The sequence below is a fragment of the Protopterus annectens genome, chromosome 13.part0 (genome assembly GCF_019279795.1).
Source record: "Protopterus annectens isolate FY-2018-M chromosome 13.part0, PAN1.0, whole genome shotgun sequence".
NCBI classification, from domain to species: domain Eukaryota; kingdom Metazoa; phylum Chordata; order Ceratodontiformes; family Protopteridae; genus Protopterus; species Protopterus annectens.
The window spans coordinates 799,649,666-799,665,786 of NC_056747.1; the positions used below are offsets into that span (position 1 = coordinate 799,649,666).

General features: G+C 46.7%; 1 protein-coding gene across 1 annotated transcript in view; it reads left to right on the forward strand.

Moving 5' to 3' along the window:
• The window catches only part of CLTC (clathrin heavy chain), a 2,794,584-nt gene that overhangs the window by 502,374 nt on the left and 2,276,089 nt on the right, over positions 1 to 16,121 (forward strand). The gene's annotated exons all lie outside the window — the stretch shown is intronic.

Genomic DNA, 16,121 nt, shown 5'->3' on the forward strand with positions numbered 1-16,121 from the left:
GCCCGAAGCAGAAGCAGTTCGCAAGTGCCGGTCGGCCAGCTCCTGTGATTCAGCTACCGAAGACTTCGAAAAAGCTAAGTACCCCCGTTGGGGACTCTTTCTTGCCTCAGCCGATGTCAGATAAAGTTAATAATTGTTTAACTTGTGGGAAACAAATACCTCATAAGGATTTCCACTCTTACTGCCTCCCCTGCCTAGGCCCAGACCACGACGTCTCGGCCTGTTCAGCCTGTGCTTCCTTCAACCGATGAACTCTTAGACGTCGGTCGGAGTTTGCAGAGGAATTTTTTGGGGCTAGTTTTGCTTATAAGATGCCGTCGGAGACTCCGACTTCACATTTAGTTAAAAAACGGAAGGACAAGGACCGACGCACGCGGACCGCGGTTTTGGCTGAAACCACGGTCAGGCCTACCGCGAGTGTCTTGGTCTCAGCTGAAACAGAGTCCTTGGTACTTCCTATTACCGAAACCGCACAACCGACTACCTCGGCCCCGGAGGCCCCGGCCGAGTCTGTTATTGAATTACCTACTGAAACCGGTGTCCAGGAACCTTCCAACACCATTCCTTTAGACAAGTCTACTCCTGCACGTGGTGCAGCCAGACCCCCTGCTTCCATGTCCATTAAGGCTTTTTCTAGGGCAAAAGCTGCTAAACTTACTAAAGCTTTGCCTCCCAAGGTTTCCTCTCAGAGGCCTTCTACTGGCTCTCAGATTCTTAGCCTAGCAGAGGATCTAATCTCATTAATTAGAGGTTCTCAACCTCATCCGGACAGGGGCTCTCAACCACCTCCAGACAAAAGGCCCAGGGTTGAGCCCTCTGACCCCCAGTCCTCAGATGAGTCCACTGATGGCTCTGCTCTGTCTGAACACCAGGAGGAGGCTTATTCGGCCTACGAGGATTCTGATGCTGAAGAATCTATTCCCTCGGCCTCTCCTCCTGAAGAGTTTTCCTTTGGAGAGACATTACACTCTGAGAGAACATTTTCAATGGCAGGGTCAGGAATTCTCTGATTCTAGAAAGAGATTAAGGACCTTTTTACATTTACCTCAGCATAGGCCTTTAGCTATACCTCCTGTTTTGAATGTCATTGATGATGTGTACTCTGATGCTAGTACAGCCCCTGACTCTCTCCCTCCGGCTCCTGCCAAACCGGATAGGTACTACAGGGTCCAGGACTCGCATCTACACCTGTACAAGGCCCACTCTGCTGATCCAGAAACTATTTCCCAGGCCCAAAAGGGGTTGCAGCAGCCACTGCTAAAAATCCTCTACCCTCTGAAAGGGAGTCCAGAGCATTAGAGAGATGGGGTAAGAAAGTGTATACTTCTGTAACTCTTTCCATGAGGGCATTAAATTGTCAATTTCATATGATACAGTACCAAGAGTATTTGTCAGATGAATTGCATAAGAAACTGTCTTCTTCTGAACCCCTTGATCGCAAATCCCTTCAGGATCTGGTGCATAACTCCCAGCAGGTTAGTAACCATTTCTTGCAGTGTGGTTATGATGCATTGGAAGCTTCATGTAGGTCAGCTATGACAGGTGCAGTTATACGTAGGCATGCCTGGCTGAAGGAACAATCTCTGCCAGACCATGTTAAAGCTAAGCTTTTGGATGCTCCTATGGAAAAGCAAAAATTATTTGGTTCCACGGCTCAAGAGGTTTTAAAGAAATTTGAAGAAAAGGCAAAATCTGTGCAAACAGTCAAAGACTTTCTGCAAGTCCAACCACCGAGATTCAGCAGAAATTGGCCTACTAAGAATTGGTACTTTCCAGACTCGGACAGATCTCAGAGAGTCAGGAATAGGCGTGCCAGAGGTAGAGGGCAAGCTAGAGGCTCCTACAGAGGCAGTCAGTGGCAGCCTCCCAACCAGAGGGGTAGTGCAGGAGTTACAACTGCTACACCAGGACAGACTCAATGACTTTATTTTGACTCCGCCGACCAGGGCTCAATTAGAAGTACCTTTGGGCGGAAAGCTTTCTTTATTCTCAAAAAATTGGCACAGTATTACAAGGGACACATGGACACTGCAAATAATAGACAAAGGATACAGGTTCCATTTCCGCACACTGCCAAAAAGAAAAGGCATGCCAGACCTGCCACCAGATCAGAGGGCAGAGGCTTTGAAGCCAATTACCAACTTAATGCAAATGAAAGCCATAGAAAAGGTACCTCTTTCAGAACAAGGCCAAGGATTTTACTCCAGATTATTCCTTGTTCCAAGAAAAGAAAATCAATGGAGGCCTATTCTCGACTTGTCCGCACTGAATACTTACCTCATTGTGCCAGAATTCAAAATGCTGACTCTACAGCAACTCCTTCCCATGCTGGGCAAGAGGTCTTGGCTGGTGACTCTAGACCTCAAGGAGGCATACCTGCATGTCCCTATTCGACAAAGCTGCAGAAGACACCTCAGATTTCTTGCAGGGTGTCAGAGCATTATCAATTCTCAGCATTGCCCTTTGGCTTATCTACTGCACCCAGAGTATTCACGAAATGCCTGGCATCAGTAATTGCACACTGCAGACTTCAGGGGATTCAAATCTACCCATATCTGGACTGCCTTATACAAGCGGACAGCAAGCAAACGTTGTTAAAGGACTTGGACTATGCCATCCACCTGCTACAGGCCTTGGGATACACAGTCAAAATCCACAAATCAAGACTGGTTCCATCCCAAAGAATAACTTTTCTGGGTGCGGATCTAGACGCAACCACCCAAATGGCCTTTCTCACAGAAGAAAAACAAAAACAACTACCGGGTTACTTCAAGAATCTGACAAGTCAAACTCAGCTGACTGCAAGGAAAATCCTGCAGGCCCTGGGTTACATGGCATCTTGCATTCTTCTCATTCCGCAAACAAGACTGCATATGAGAAAATTACAATGGTACCTAAGAAGTTTATGGACTCAGCACAGTCACAGCTTAGAAAGTTTGATCCCACTCATTCCATGCCTTCAGAAGGAATTTCTGTGGTGGGCTCAAGCCTGCCAGTCGAACAGCGGGTTGCCTTTCAGCAAGCCAAGAGCCAACCAAACCATCACCACGGACGCTTCAGACCAAGGTTGGAGTGCACACATGTTGGGCAGATGTATCCAAGGTCTATGGTCACAAAGAGAGCTGCGCATGCACATAAACCAAAAGGAAATGCTGGCAGTGATACACGCAATCGAGGCCTTCAAACCTTTCCTTCATCAAGGCCACCTGCTCATAAGGACAAACGACACCACAGTTATGTGGTACATAAACAAGCAAGGAGGCACCCATTCCTACCATCTTTGCAGACTGGCAATGAATCTTTGGGAACTTTCCTTGAAACTCAACATACAGCTACAGTCAAAGTTCATGCCAGGGAAAGACAATATACTGGCAGACAGTTTAAGCAGAACTACCATGGATGCACATGAATGGATGCTGCACCCAGACATCTTCTTACTCATCACACAATCATGGGGAAGGCCGGAAATAGATCTGTTCGCTTCCCCCCACAATCATCAACTGGAGAAATTCTGCTCAAGGACATACCACCCACAAGCATGGAAAGTGGACGCTCTCTCTTTCAGCTGGAAAGCTCTAACAGTGTATGCTTCCCACCTCTCCCATTAATGACCAAGGTCCTACTGAAGATCAGGACAGAGCAGCCCACAGTGATTCTGATAGCTCCAAACTGGCCAAGACAGCACTGGTACCCACTGTTAAAGAGCATGTCACAGACGAAACCATGGCCTCTCCCCCTATGGCCACTCCTACTGACGCAGCACAATTTCAGGACTCTGCACTCCAACCTGAAAACCTTGCAGCTAACAGCCTGGAGAATACCATGACTCCTCCTCAGGATAACCTATCCCAGAGAGTGAAGGATGTTATTATGGAAGCTCGCCGGCCTTCCACAAGGAAGGCATATTCAGCAAAATGGAAAAGATTTCACACTTGGAACACAACAAAGGGCCTAGATGTGACAGTGATTAACATGGCACATATACTGGAATATTTGGCAGAATTGTGCCACAATGGCCTGTCTTACTCTTCCATTAAGATACATGCCTCAGCAATCTCAGCAGGATACAATGTTAATCCACCTGTCTTCTCTCATCCTCTCCTAAGACAGTTTCTAAGAGGAATCAAAAACATCAATCCTCCAAGGAAACCACCTCTACCTACTTGGGACCTTAACTTCATGTTGGAAAAACTAACACTTCCTCCCTTTGAACCAGCAGCATCGGCAGATCTACAGTTTGTCTTGGAAAACTGCCTTCCTTCTGGCCATAACCTCAGCAAGAAGAGTATCTGAGTTACAAGCTTTAATGGCAGTGCAGCCATTTCTTATCTTTCATCAGGACAGAGTTTCTTTGAGGACCAATCCTACATTTATGCCAAAGGTGGTATCCAGGGTATCTTTGAACCAAGCTATTCACTTGCCTACATTCTTCCCACAACCACAAAATATAGGGGAGAGACTTCTGCACACCCTGGACATACACAGACAATTGTGCTACTACTTGGACAGAACTAAAAGTTACAGAAAGACTGACCAGTTGTTTGTAGCATATGCTGCTGGGGCACAAGGAAAAGCAATTTCCAAACAGACAATTTCACAATGGATAGGAAATTGCATTCGTTTTTGTTACTCCTTTCATGGAAAAACTGTGCCAGCTAACATTAGACCTCATTCTTCGAGAGCCACAGCCACCACCACCACCACAGCCTTCCTAAGAGTGGTGGCTATCAAGGACATTGTAGAAGCTGCTACATGGAGCTCCGTGCATACATTTGCCAAGCATTACAATTTACCTTTATACTCCAGATCCAGAACAGGTTTTGCTACGGCAGTCCTGCAGGGTATCTTAACTACACCATCTTTTACTTAGTACCTCCACCCCCAGATTGGCTGTGGTATTCTACCCATATGTGATGACTGCAGATGCATCCTTGAAGGACATAGTACAGTTTTGTACCTACCATAAATGTAGATGTCCGATAGGTATGCATCTGCAGTCAGGTTTACCCTCCCTCCTTCCCCTCTGTGGTATTCCTAGGGTGCTTACCCCTCTATTAGCTAGCTGGTGGAATCTATTATGGTGTATTTGTTTGTATATATATATATATATATATATATATATATATATTTGCAAATGTTTGGAATTTTATTGCATTTCTCCAAATTTAGCCTTCCTAGAGGGCACCTGGCATCTGGGGCAAGAAAAACTGAGGAAGATGGCATCGGCTGATGCTTTTATACCCCAGACGCTCTGACGTCGGGGAAAGTGCGACATCAGCTGAGGCCAGACCCAGACTTTGGAATCCGGCCGACCAAAGGGCTGCCTGAGGCAGGACAACCCATATGTGATTACTGCAGATGCATACCTGTCAGACATCTACATTTATGGTAGGTACAAAACTGTACTTTCTGTGGCACACGTAAAGAATCTTTATGCATCAGTGAACATACTGTAACATCTGCAGTTATGGTACATTCCTAACACATCAATACTTGTCCTCTCCCCAGCTGTGACCAGAGTACAAGTATTATTTATGCATGCAGTTTGAGTTTTCTGTAGGTGGTATGGTTGATTTGATGTGCTTAAGGTTTGAATATGCATGCCTTAGATCATCAATAGAGGGTCTTGTTGCAACAAAGGCTGGGGTTCTGCAGTCCTTATCTGCAGCCCAAGAAAAGTACTGGTGACAGCCCTGCATCTTATCAATGCAAAGATGTAGGATGCTATGTTTTCTTCTGTTTTGGAGCAGAAAATTGCTAGTCTGTTTTAACTAAATTTGGTTGCATTTTGCATTAATCTTCAGATCCTACATGTTCCAACTGCAATTTGTCTTTCCTGATCACACTTATTTCTGTCGTAAGAATATTAACCTTAGTGGCATGCTCTTCTTTCGTAGTGTGTTGCTGAATTGATATTTTATATTAGGTTTAATTTTATTACAAGTCTGAAGTTCTATTTTGTCTAATCATGTCCCATTTAGAAGTAATACACTGGTCAGAATGTTTTATAGGCATCTCTTCAGACATTGGAGCATCTTTGTACTGTACTGTAAAGATGAGCATAAAATATAAGTTTTTAATATTGTACTAAGTTAAATTCTGCGCATAGAAAAGCTAGAAAAGCTTGCATAATAGCAGTTAGCTTTTATGTTCTTCGTGTTTCACTGTTGCAGTCATCACACTTGGGTTATCCTGCCAGGGGTAGCCCTCAGTCAGCCTGAATACCAGAGGTTTAGTATTTTTGCATCGGTTGCTGTCACTCCAGGACTGACGTCAGGTTCAGTGGTATAAAATCAGGCAACCAATGCCATTACATCCGTCTTTCTTGCCGAAAAGTCCATAGCAGAAGCAGTTCGCATGCGTGCCGGTCGGCCGCTACCTGAGTTTTCATTTCTGAATTGAAGTTGAAGTCTTTGGGGATCCTTTTTTCTTGCTCTAACCGATGTCAGAAAAAGTTAACAATGGTCTCGCGTGTGGAAAGCAAATACTACACCGAGACTTCCATTCTTACTGAGTCACCTGTTTAGGCCCAGACCACGACGTCCCTTGCTGTCGCTTTTGTGCTTTGTTCAACGTCAGAACTATACGTCGTCGGGCCCTTATTTTAGCTAAATATTTTCACACTCAGTCCTCGTATTCCAATATGGCTTCAGTAAGCTATCTGACTACCGATCTTCCAGAAAAACATGAGGATAAAGACGGAGACAGACAGCACAGGTCCAAAACTGCTGAAGACGCTTCCATTAAGCTAGTCATCAGTTCTCCGGTACTCAGTGAGGTGTTTTCGCAGTCCCTGATGCCCGCTTCTGTGGATTCGCAGGCCACTGCTGAGACCTGTTTGGAGTCCAGTATGCCGCAAGACTCTTCTTAGACAAAGGATCCTGCGGAGGTCTCTACCTTGGATTGGTCCAGAGCCGCTGAGCAGGCACCGGCTTTCGAGGAAGTTCTTTGCTTTACCGATACTCGACACAAACCGATGACTTATTTCGCTTCTTCAGTTCTTTCTAAAACTACCGAGTTTCTAAGACCCCCAGGGTACGAACTACGCCTAAAAAACGATGACCCAAGCTCAGGCACCTGCTTCCATGCCTCAATCTCAAATGTTTAAAATGGCGGAAGACCTTATTATGCTTATTAGGGGGAGCCAGGCTACTGCGGTTGTGGGGCTGCGGTAGCGTTGTCGCCTCACAGTAACACATTGTCCTGTTCGATTCTCAGCTAGAGCGTCTTCTGTGTGGAGACGTGCGTGAATGGCGTACCTTCATTGAAGGTTGTGCGTCAGGGCCGGCAACTCAGCACATAAAAATCTGCTGCCAATCATTAGCGGACCGGAGTTCCGCTGTGGCGACCCCTAACCGGGAAAAGCCAAAAGACACAAGGGGGATGCAGGCTACCCCCTTTTAAAAGAGACAGAGACTTGTCCCCAGTAGTTTTATCTGAACAGGAGTCCGATGACTCTGAGGTTTCTGAATATGATGACATGCAACCCCTCTCTGCTTATGAGGATTCTGATGCAAAGGAATCCATTCCTTCTGCCTCTCCTACTGAGGACTTTTCATTTGGTGAAACCATATATACTTTAAGGGAGCATTCATAATGGGAATGTCAGGACTATCCTCAGTCAAAAAAGAGACTCTGGGAATTCTTACATTTACAACAACAGACCTTTAGCCATTCCTCCTGCCCTGGATGTTGTGGATGATGTTTTTATGGAATCCAGTTTGACTCCTGACACCCTTCCTCCTGCTCCCAGGAAACCTGACAGCTACTACAGAGTCCCTAACTCTCACAAATTCCTTTTCAGAAATCCTACTGCTGACCCAGAGGCCATCTCCCAAGGACCTAAAGGAATTAAAGCAACCTCAGATAAGAATCCCACCCCCTCAGACAGGGATTATGGAGCTTTGGACAGATGGGTAAAAAAGTATACACCTCTGCAACTCTTGCTATTAGAGCACTAAATTGTCAGTTCCACATGCTAAAATTTCAGCAGCATACCATGGAACTCTTCAAACAAAAATATCTTCCTTTCCTGCTTGTGCAGAAAATAAAGAATTACAAGAGCTTATGCAATCTACAACCAAGTTACTAAGCACACTTTGCAGTGTGGGTTCGACGCCCTAGAAACATCTTGCAGGGCAGCAGTCACTGGTTTTGTCCTTAGAACACATGCTTGACTTAAGGAACAGACATTGCCAGACCATGTCAAATCAAAATTACTGGATGCACCATTGAACAAAAACAATTTGTTTGGCACCAAGGCAGAAGAGGTCTTAAAAAGATGGAAGAAAAAGCTAAATTTATGCAGACAAACGTTTTACAGGTCCAGCCTCCGAGGGTCAGTAGGCATTGCCCCTCCCAAGCACTGGTCCTTTCTGGCCCCCTCCAGGCCAGCTCAGCCAAGACCCAAAGGAAGCAGACCTCCCAGACAGCATTCCCAGGGAATGCAGAGATCTAAGCAATGGAGTTCCTCCTCTTCAAAAACAGGGAGTGCTAAGCCCCACCCCCTTATGGTAAGAACTCACAATGACTTTACACCTCTATCCCTTATCTCTGCCCACCTGCTTGTGCCCCTAGGAGGAAAACTCTCCTTCCATGCAAACAACTGGGCCTTTATTACCGACTGATGCATCCTCAACATGGTGTCCCAGGGACACAAATTTTATTTCCACACTGCCCACCCCAAAAGGGTTCCCACATCTTCCTCCAAACCAGTGGGCAGAGGCCAAAAAGCAAGTCCATTCCCTGCTCTCCATGAGGGCAATACAGCATGTTCCTGCAGACCAAGTAGGGCAAGGTTTCTATTCCAGACTCTTCCTGGTACCCAGAAAAGAGGGCACCTGGCGCCCAATCCTCGATATATCCATTCTAAACACCTTTCTGGTGATACCAAAATTCAAAATGCTCATCCTCCAGCAGCTTCTACCTATGCTTTCCAAGGATGCTTGGTTAGCCACCCTAGACCTAAGAGGCCTACCTACACATGCCAATCGGGGAGTTTTGCAGGAAATATCTACGTTTCAGGGCAGGATCTGTGTACTTTCAGTTCTTTGTGTTTCCCTTTGGCTTATCCACTGCTCCCAGAGTTTTCACAAAATGCCTGGCTCCAGCCATTACTTTTTGCAGACAAAGAAATACTCAAATTTACCCCTACTTAGACGATTGCCTGATTAAGGCAGTCAGGAAAAGCTGTTACAGCACCTGACCTTTATAAAGGACCTACTGACCTCCCTGTGGTATACTATCAACGAAAAGAAATCAAAACTAGTCCCCACACAAACCAGTTGTATTCCTGGGTGCAAAGCTGTACACAGCACCCCAGATGGCATTACTTACTCCAGAAAAACAAGCCTACCTGACAGGCTATTTCTCTCATGTAGCCACCAGAACCCAGTTATCCTGCAAGGTCTAGGGTTCATGGCCGCCTGCATTCTACTCATTCCATATGCAAGACTGCATATGAGGAAATTACAATGGTACCTAAAAAGTCCTTGGTGTCAACACTCTCAAGACCTGGAAACTATCATACCTATGATACCCTGTGTAAGGAAAGATTTTCTTTGGTGGGCAGTAGCATGCAACTACAGCAAGGGACTTCATTTCTCACAACCTCACGCCACCCAGACCCTCACCACAGACGCATCAGACTATCCCCGGGGTGCACACCTGGACGGCAGGTGCATTCAGGGCCACTGGAGCCCAAATTAAATACATCTGCACATCAACCAAAAAGAGATGCTAGCTGTTCAGCATGCCCTGACAGCTTTCAGACCCCTACTCTCCCCGGGGCCTCTAGTGATCAAAACAGACAACACCACAGTGATGTGGTGTATCAACAAGCAGGGAGGGACTCGCTCTTACCCTCTCTGCAGGCTCGCCATGACCCTTTGGCACACAACCTCAGTTATTCAGATACACTTGCTAACACAATTCCTGCAGGCTCCCTAAACTCTCTAGCAGACAACTTAAGCAGAAACCTGCTAGACCCACACTAGTGGCAGTTAGACCTCAACCGTCAACCTTGTAACCCAGAAATGGGGCACCCTGAAGGTGGACCTCTTTGCCTCCCACTCCAATCATCAGCTTAGCAAATCCTGCACCAGGGAACCTCACAGCAAGACCTGGAAAGTGGAAACTCTAGCCTTCCAATGGGTAAACCTCTCAATCTATACATTTCCCCCTCTACCACTCATTTCAAGGGTACTGCTCAAAATAAGGGAGGAAAAACCAAGGGCAATGTTGATTGCCCCAGACTGGCCACACCAGCACTGATCCCAACACAACTGAACCAGAAGAATGAATTCATGCCTCCACAATTGCAGACCCTGAACCTGGCAGCCTGGCTTATTCCCTGACCTCTCCAGCTGCCAGCCTAGGCAAACAAGTTTCGATGTTATACATGAGGCCAGACGCCCCAGCACTAGAAAATCCTATGCTGACAAGTGGAAAAAGTTTTGCACCTGGATCCAGGCTAAGGGAGCTGAAACAGCACAGCCCTCCGTACATCTCATCCTGGATTACCTAGCAGACCCTACTACACAGGGGTCTTTCCTTCTCTTCTATTAAAATTCATGCCTCTGCCATCTGTACTCATTACAGCACAGAGCCACCTCTCTTCTCACACCTCTCATCAAACAGTTCCTAAGAGGGGCTAACAGCTTGGGACCTTAACTTTGTGTTGGAAAAGCTCACCCTAAACCCCCCCCCCCCACCCCCTTGAGCCTGCAGTTTCAGCAGAGTTAAAATTCCTCTCTTGGAAAACAGCCTTGCATCTGGCCATCACATCAGCTAGAAGAGTTTCAGAGCTGCAAGCACTCATGGCTGTAGAGCCCTTCATTGATGTTCATCGTGTTACCCTGCTGCAGTCATCACACTTGGGTTATCCTGCCGTCAGGCGGTCCCGCAGTCGGCTGGAATTCCAAAGTCTTGGTCCGGCGTCGGTTGCTGTCGCTTCTTCCCTGACGTCAGTGCGCCAGGGGTATAAATAATGCATCCGACGCCATCTTCTTCAGTCTTTCTTGCTGCGCGGTGCCCAAAGCAGAAGCAGTTAGCAAGTGCTGGTCGGCCTACTCCTGAGATTTTCGAACTCTTATTTCAGACCGAAGTCTTCAATAAAGCTAAGTACCCCATTGGGGAAACTTTTCTTGCCTCAGACCGATGTCAGAAAAAGTTAACAATTGTATTTCTTGTGGGAAGCAAATACCTCATAAGGATTTTCATTCTTACTGCATACCTTGCCTAGGCCTAGACCACAACGTCACTAGTTGTCGTTTTTGTGCTAGGTTTAATAAGCGAACTATAAAAAGACGCTTTGATTTTGCACGACACTACTTCGGTAGAAAATTTAACTACACTATGCCATCGGAGCAACCGACTACCGGCGTGCACAAAAAACGCAGGGATAAGGACAGACAGCCTAGACCCAGGCCAGACTCCGAGGCCTCTGCTGGTCCGGTCTCCGGTTCACCGGTCTTCAATGAGGCTCCGGCGCAGCCCCTGACTACTGCAGATCTGGAACTCGAGACCGCTTCGGAACTTATAAGTACCAAGCCAACGCAGCCTTTTTGTTCAGCCCCTACCTACGACACTGCTGAAAAATGTCGGTGCTGCAGAAACTCCTTCGGTTTCTGAAGGCGTTTTTAGACTGACGCTCACCTTTAAAACGTATCCTAAGAGGAAGACTCCTATTAAATCTAAAAAGACTGCACTTCAGTCCCCTGTTCAAGGCCCCATGCCTAAGAAACAGATGCTCAAAATGGCTGAAGATTTGATCTCTTTAATCAGGGGTTCCATATCCCCTCCTGTCAAAAGGCCTAGACAAGAGGAAGATTATGCATCCTCTGAACAAGTGTCTATTTCCTCAGACTCCTCCGAGGACCAAGATTACTCCTTCTCCCCTTATGAAGATTCTGATGCTGAGGATTCCATTCCCTCAGCTTCTCCCCCTGAAGACTACTCCTTTGGGGAAACTTTACACACTATGAGGGAACATTTTCACTGGGAAGGTCAGGACTACTCTGACTCTAAGAAAAGGCTCAGAGATGTCCTTCAAGAATGCAACTGCAGTCATAACATATGGGTTGTCCTGCCTCAGGCAGCCCTCGGTCGGCCGGATTCAAAAGTCTGGGTCCGACGTCGGCTGATGTCGCATTTCTCTCCAACGTCCGAGCGGCTGGAGTACATAAGCATCAGCCGATGCCATTTTCTTCAGTCTTTCTTGCCGCGCGGTGCCCGAAGCAGAAGCAGTTCGCAAGTGCCGGTCGGTCAGCTCCTGTATTCTTCGAATCCGAAGTCATCAAAAAAGCTAAGTACCCCGTTGGGGACCTTTTCTTGCCTCAGCCGATGTCAGAAATTACTGAAAAAGTTAATAATTGTCTGTCTTGTGGTAAACAAATACCTCATAAGGATTTCCACTCTTGCTGTCTTCCTTGCCTTGGCCCAGACCACGACGTCTCGGCCTGTGTCGCCTGTGCTCTCCAACAAGCGCACTCTCAGGCGCCGGGCGGAGTTCGCTGAAGACTTTTTCGGCTAAAAATTTGCATATACAATGCCGTTGGAGCTTCCAACATCGCAAACATCCAAGAAACGAAAAGACCGGGACTGACATCCTCGGCCCGCGTCTACCACCGACTCCACGCCAAAACCTACCGCGAGTGCTCCGGTTCCCCCTGAGACGGTTATTTCACCGCTCCGAACCGAAGACACAGCAATACCGACGACTCTGATACCAGATACCACTCCGACGCCAGTTATAGATTTTCCTCCGGATACTGAAACCGAGGAAATGCCCGAGACCATTGCTGTAGATAAGGTCACTCCTGCACGTGGAGCTGCCAGGCCTCCTATGGCCATGTCTATTAAGGCCTACACTCGGGCTAAGGCAGCCAGCAAGACTAAGCACCTTACAGCAAAAACCTTACCTCAAACTACTCCTGAGACACAAATCATGTCTATGGCCGCAGACTTAATTTCCATGATTAGAGGTTCCCAGGCCCATCCTGAGAGAGGATCCCAGCCTCCTCCCGATAAGAGGCCCCGGGTTGAACCCTCTGAACCTATCCCTTTAGATGAAGATTCTGAGGACTCTGTCCACTCCGAGGGCCAGGAAGACCTCTTTCAGACCTATGAGGACTCGGATGCAGAGGATTCCATCCCCTCGGCCTCCCCTCCTGAGGATATTTCTTTTGGGGAAGTTCTGCATACTATGAGGGAACATTTCAAGTGGCAAGGCCAGGAATACTCTGATTCCAGAAAGTGCCTTCGAACCTTTATTAAAAAGCCCCAGCACAGGCCCCTAGCTATTCCTCCTGTGCTTGATGTTTTGGATGATCTATATTCTGACTCCAGTGTTACCCCTGATTCACTTCCTCCTGCTCCAGCCAAGCCAGACAGATATTACAGGGTCCCAGAAACACATTCCCATTTGTTCAGGGCCCATACTGTTGATTTAGAAACTATTTCTCAGGGACCTAAAGGTGTTTCAGCTTCCACCTCTAAAAATCCCTTGCCTTCCAACAGGGAAGCTAGGTCATTAGAGAGATGGGGGAAAAAGGTGTACACCTCCACACTTTATCTATGAGAGCTTTGAATTGCCTTTTTCATATGTTACAATATCAGGATTACCTCTTAGATGATTTACAGAAAACATTGGCCTCTCCTGACCCTTTAGACAGGAAGTCTTTGCAGGAAGCTGTACATAATTCTCAGCAGGTCAGCAATCACTTTCTGCAGTGTGGATATGATGCATTGGAAGCTTCATGTAGGGCAGCTATGACAGGGGCAGTCATTTGCAGACATGCATGGTTAAAAGAACAACCTCTACCAGATCATGTTAAGGCAAAACTTCTTGATGCACCCTTGGAAAAGAACAAGCTTTTTGGTGCAAATGCTAAAGATGTGTTAAAGTCCATCGAGGAAAAAGCAAAATCAGTTCAGACGATCAAAGATTTCCTCCAGGTTCAGCCCCCCAGATTCAGCAGGAATTGGCCTTCAAAGAACTGGTCCTTTCCTAATCCTGAAAAATTTCAAAGGGGTAAAAACAGGCGTGGCCGAGGAAGAGGACAATACAGAGGTCCTTACAGGGGACGACAATGGCAGCCAGCAAACCAAAGAAGAGACACAGGGGTCTCCACCGCCCCCAGACACAATCTCTAACTTTCCTCTACGACCGCCTACCAAGGAGCAAAACAGAAGCACCCTTGGGCAGAAAATTATCTCTGTTTCCAGACAATTGGCACAGATTGACAAAAGACAAATGGATTTTGGACATTATAGACCAAGGTTACAGGTTCCATTTTCACACCTTACCCAGAAAACAGGGCATGCCAAACCTACCACAAAACCAGAGGGCAGAGGCTATCAAGCAAATTTCTCTGCTTGCTCAGATAAAAGCAATAGAAAGAGTACCACAACCAAAACAAGGCCAGGGGTTCTACTCAAGACTGTTCCTTGTTCCAAGAAAAGAAACTCAATGGAGACCAATACTGGATTTGTCCGCATTAAACACTTTTCTCATAGTACCAAAGTTCAAAATGCTGAGACTACAGCAACTCCTTCCCATGCTGGGCAAGGGGTCTTGGCTGATTACTCTGGACCTCAAGGAGGCATACCTGCATGTCCCTATCAGACACAGCTGCAGAAGATACCTCAGATTTCTTGCAGGGCCAGAGCATTATCAATTCTCAGCATTGCCATTTGGCTTATCTACTGCACCCAGAGTATTCACAAAATGCCTGGCTTCAGTAATTGCTCATTGCAGGCTCCAGGGGATCCAAATTTACCCGTACCTGGACGACTGCCTTATACAAGCGGACGACAAACTGATGTTGACAAAAAACTTGAACTATGTCATTACTTCAGGCCCTGGGATATACAGTCAACTTTCAAAAGTCAAGACTTCAACCATCCCAGCAAATAACCTTCTTAGGAGCCAACCTGGACACAGCCTCTCAAATAGCTTACCTGACAGAAGACAAGCAAGAGAAGTTAACTCATTATTTCAAGGGTTTGGCAAAACTCACCCAGATGACTGCAAGGAGATTCCTACAGGCCCTGGGTTACATGGCATCCTGCATTCTTCTGGTTCCATTAGCAAGACTACACATGAGAAAGCTTCAATGGTACTTAAAAAGCCTATGGTCTCAGCACAACAACAACTTAGAGGCAACCATACCGCTCATTCCATGCCTACAAAAGGAATTCCTATGGTGGGCCTCGGTAAGCCAGGCAAACACAGGTATGTCATTCAAAAAGCCTCCGATAACACAGACCATGACCACAGACGCCTCAGACATTGGATGGGGGGCGCATATGGAAGGCAGATGCATACAAGGACAATGGTCTCCAAAGGAAACACATCTGCATATAAACCAAAAGAAATGCTGGCAGTAATGCATGCCATCGAGGCCTTTCGACAACAACTTCAACAAGGCCATTTACTGATACGGACAGACCACACCACTGTGATGTGGTATATAAACAAGCAAGGGGGCACCCATTCCTACCCCCTTTGCAGACTGACAATGAATCTTTGGGAAAAATCACTGAGCCTGAACATACACGTACAATCCCAGTTTGTTCCAGGCAAAGACAATGTGCTGGCGGACAGCCTAAGCAGGAATTTCATAGATCCTCACGAGTGGAGGTTACACCCAAGGATATTCACACAACTCACCTCGACATGGGGCAGGCCAGAAGTAGACCTGTTTGCCTCTCACCTCAACCATCATCTACAAAAATTCTGTTCAAGGACATACCATCCACAAGCTTGGAAAATAGATGCTCTTTCATTCAACTGGAATTTCCTAAAAATCTATGCATTCCCACCTCTGCCACTGATGACCACAGTATTACTAAAGATCAAAGCAGAGAGACCCAAGGGGATCCTAATAGCTCCAGACTGGCCAAGACAACACTGGTACCCACTACTACGGAACATATGTCACAACAAGAAGTGGGCCCTTCCCCAATGGCCCCGACTTTTGACTCAGCACAACTTCAAAACAGTGCATCCAAACCTTCAGACACTGCAGCTGACAGCCTGGGAGATCCCATGAATAACCTCAATCTATCTCTCTCCAAGGCAGTTCAGCGGATATTAACAGAAGCTCGAAGACCATCCA